The 4,100-nt window shown below is 36.0% G+C and overlaps 1 non-coding gene across 1 annotated transcript; it reads left to right on the top strand.

Moving 5' to 3' along the window:
* Positions 1 to 2,797: 2,797 nt before the first annotated feature.
* On the top strand, positions 2,798 to 2,928 carry LOC118720326. The gene has a single exon (XR_004988418.1). It is a non-coding gene; the product is annotated as a small nucleolar RNA SNORA42/SNORA80 family (small nucleolar RNA).
* Positions 2,929 to 4,100: the final 1,172 nt, after the last annotated feature.

Below are 4,100 nucleotides of genomic sequence, written 5' to 3'. Positions count from 1 at the left end.
CGCTTCTCCCTTTGCGGAGCTACTTCATGGCTCTTGGCAGCAAATGCGCATATCTATGCTTCCTATTTGCAAACAAAATGCAAACAAGATTAGCCTTTAAAGGGTGTAATAATAGATGACTTTATTATTTTCATGTTGCTTCTGATTTGTTTTATGATATATTTCAATATGTATCACCAGTTGTAACTACTTCAAAATATATCATTAAAAAGTGAGATATGGCCCTGGATGGTTTGGCTCAGTGGATAGAACACCTGCCCATGGACTGAAGGGTCTCAGGTTCTATTCTAGTCAAAGGCACTTGCCTGGTTGCAGGCTCAATCCTCAGTGTGGGGCATGCAGGAGGTAGCCGATCAATGATTCTCTTTCATCATTGATATTTGTATCTCTCTGTCCCTTTCCCTTCCTCTCTGAAATTGATAATATGATATGTGATATGGTGAAGAGTAGAAGTAAATTGGGAAATATACTTTTTATACCAATTACTTATCTAAGTGACTACAAACATTTCAACTTGTCTATTTGTAGCCCTGTATTCATTCTTTTAACAGAGCATTGAACTCACTTAGATTAAGTAATGTTAAAAGTAAACTCTAGCTCAACCGGCATGGCTCAGTGGTTGAGCATTGATCTATGAACCAGGAGGTCACAGTTCAATACCCTGCTAGGGCACATGCCCATGTTTCAGGCTTGATCCCATGTGGGGTCTGTAGGAGGCAGCCAATCAATCATTTCCTTTCATCATTGATGTTTCTGTCTCTCCCTCTCCCTTCCTTTTGTATGTCAATAAAAAATATACGTAAGAAAAGAAAAAGCAAACTCTATATTGCTGCATATACATTATTTTTACTTGTTTATTTTTTTACTTTAAATGTCATAACTGGCCATATATATTGACATATCATATATTTATATAGATCATATAAATTACATATTCAAATGAATTATATTTTAATTGCATATTTGTGTCATTTAAATATAATTTGCATAAATATGCAATTTATATAAATATATTGTATAAATTTACACTGAGTGGCCAAATTATTATGATCTCTAAATGCATAATAATCTGGCCACTCTTTATATCCTATATAATAAAAAGCTATTAATAATATGCAAATTGTCCCCTTGACCAGGAGTTCAACCAGCAGGCAGGCTGGCCAACTGCTCATGTCTCCTCTCCCTGGCCAGGCTGGCCAGACCCCACCCATGCATGAATTCATGCACTGGGTCTCAAATACACACACACACACACACACACACACACACGCACACACACACTCTGAGTGGCCAGATTATTATGTGTTTAGACGTCATAATAATCTGGCCATAAATGATAATTTATACAGAAACAGATTTATATATTTCAATATTATTTATATAGTTAATATATAAATTTGTATGTATTTCATTCACATATATTTGAGGAATATATGTGAATATTTACACCACATCACTGTCACTGCATTGCTAATTATTTACCTGAATTTCTTCTGTGTTTAAGCAGCATGACCAATTAAAAAATGTAGGAAACAAATAATTTTACTCATAACTTACATTGATTATCTTATATAATTATGTAAAGTAGTTACACACAGTGTTTGCATGGGATAATATGCAAGAATATGAGGGAAACAAAGATATTTTCTACTGAAAATTTGCATGACTTTTTGTCCCAGGCACTTGTCCTATCCCCTTCCTTGTGTCTTTTCCTTTTCAATTTTAAGTACTGCACACTTTTAAACACCCACTCCTGTGGAGGAGGAAGAAATGCATTTTTACAACCCAATGTGATGTAGATATCATAACTGAGCTCTACATACATGTGGCAGCTATATTACTATTTCCATGTCATAGCTATCTACAGTATATTATAATGCTTGCCAGAACAGAGAATATATTCTCCCTGAATTTCATCAGCATTCGGATTAATTCACTGGCCCCAATGTTGACCAGAATAATGGTGCTGGTGGGGTGAGAGTTCTGGACAACATCACAAAGTTATTTCTATCATCAAGGAAGAAGGATTAGCCTGAAGAATAGATACAGTTCTAGTCAATCATTTTTATACAGTTGCACTTGATGTTATTATGGGGAACTTGAAAGCTAGAATTAGAGTATATATTTTTTATCCTTTAAGAAACGTTTCTAGCTCAGCAGATTATAAATAGTACTAAATGTTCTTCATAAACAGTATCTGCATGATGCCATGTTTAGGATTGGACCCTATAAACCAAGATATAAGTTGACATGAAAAAAGAGACTTTTGTACATTCACCATCACAGTTACAAGAAAAAGCAGCCCAGAAATAATCCACTCCTATATGGTCAATTAATCTATGACAAAGGGATCGAGAACATACAGTGGGTGTAAAGAGTTTCTTCGATAAATGGCATTGGGGAAACTGTACATATATATGCATTAAAAAAATGAAACTAGACTACCATCTTACACCATATACAAAAATAAATTCAAAATGCATCAAATAAATGAAATATCTGAAACCATGAAACTTCTAGAAGAAAACATAGGCAGTACAATCTCGAACATATCTTTTAGCAATATTTTTCTGACATATCTTCTTGGGCAAGGGAAACAAAAGGAAAAAATTAAACATTGGGGATAAATCAAATTAAAAAGAATTTACACACCAAGGAAAAACATTAGCAAAATGAAAAAGACAACCCACTGACTGGGAGAACATATTTGCCAATGATACATCTGGTAAGGGGTCAATATCCAAAATTTATGAAGAACTCAGACAGCTCAACACTAGAAAAAGAACCCAATTAAAAAGTGGGTAGAAGTGGGGGCCCCTTCCATGTGGGCCTTTCATAGTGGACCCATGCCAGAGGAAGTTGAAGCCTCAAACCATTGCCCAGCCTCCTCACCCTTGGGCTGTGAGCACTGAAGGGGGCTGTACAGTACAGAAAAAAAAATTGGAAAAAAAAGTGGTAGAAGGCCTGAATATACACTTCTCCAAAGAAGACATACAGATGGCCAATAAATATATGAAAAGTTGTTCAACATCAGTAATCATCAGAGAAATACAATTCAAAACTACAATAAGGTTAATCACTTCACATCTGTCAAATTGGCTATCATCAATAAATCAAAAAAACAAAAACAAAAAGTGTCAATGAGGATGTGGTGAAAAGTGGAATTCTAGTACACTGTTGGTGGGAATGCAGTATGGTGCAACCACTATGGAAAACAAACAAACAAAAAAATTAAACTGCCATATGACTCAGCAATTTCATTTCTGGGTGTATATCCAAAGAAACTCAAAACACTAATTTGAAATAATATATGCACTCCAATGTATACTGCAGCATTATTTACAATAGCCAATATATGGAAGCAACCTAAGTGTCCATCAATAGAGGAGTGGCTAAAAAAGCTGTACACAATGGAATATTGCTTTACCATAAAAAAGAATGAACTCATGTTTTGTGACAGCATGGATGGATCCAGAGGGTATTATGCTAAATGAAATAAGTTAGACAGAGAAAGACATAAACCTAACCCTGATATTGTAATACTTACACATGAGGCCAGGTGGGTACTTAAAATATCAGGGGGACCACTCTGGAAAGTATGTGACTGTCTAACCACTATGCTGTACATCTGAAACTAATACAGAACATTATGAATGTAAAATATGATTGAAAGAAAAAAGGGGAGCTTGTGGTTGATGAACAGGTGGAATTGCTGGGACTGTGGTGCCTTCTGCAGAGAGCATGGAAGTTCTGTGCCCCATCCCACATACCTTGATCTCTGCCTGTCTTCTGATTGGCTGTTTCTGAGTTCATAGATGAATATAGAAGATATATCTGTGTTAGAAGCAAATAACAGTTTATTAAAGCAAAGCAGTACCCACAGTATCAGCATTCATGTAAATTCCACGAGCACCAGTTTCCACGGGGCAACAAGAAGACTGAATGGATGCCAGTTGTCATGTGAGAAATGGCCCATGGGGAAGTGATTTTTTCCAATTGGATTGGCTGTGAGTAAACTTGTGGCACTGCCATTACCCTTCTGACATTCAAGTCTCCTAAAACAACTGTGCCCACCATCCTGTACAGAAAGTGTATAAGGA

The sequence above is a fragment of the Pipistrellus kuhlii genome, unplaced genomic scaffold (genome assembly GCF_014108245.1).
Source record: "Pipistrellus kuhlii isolate mPipKuh1 unplaced genomic scaffold, mPipKuh1.p scaffold_m20_p_16, whole genome shotgun sequence".
Taxonomy (NCBI): Eukaryota; Metazoa; Chordata; class Mammalia; order Chiroptera; family Vespertilionidae; genus Pipistrellus; species Pipistrellus kuhlii.
This window is presented reverse-complemented; position numbering and strand designations above follow the sequence as displayed.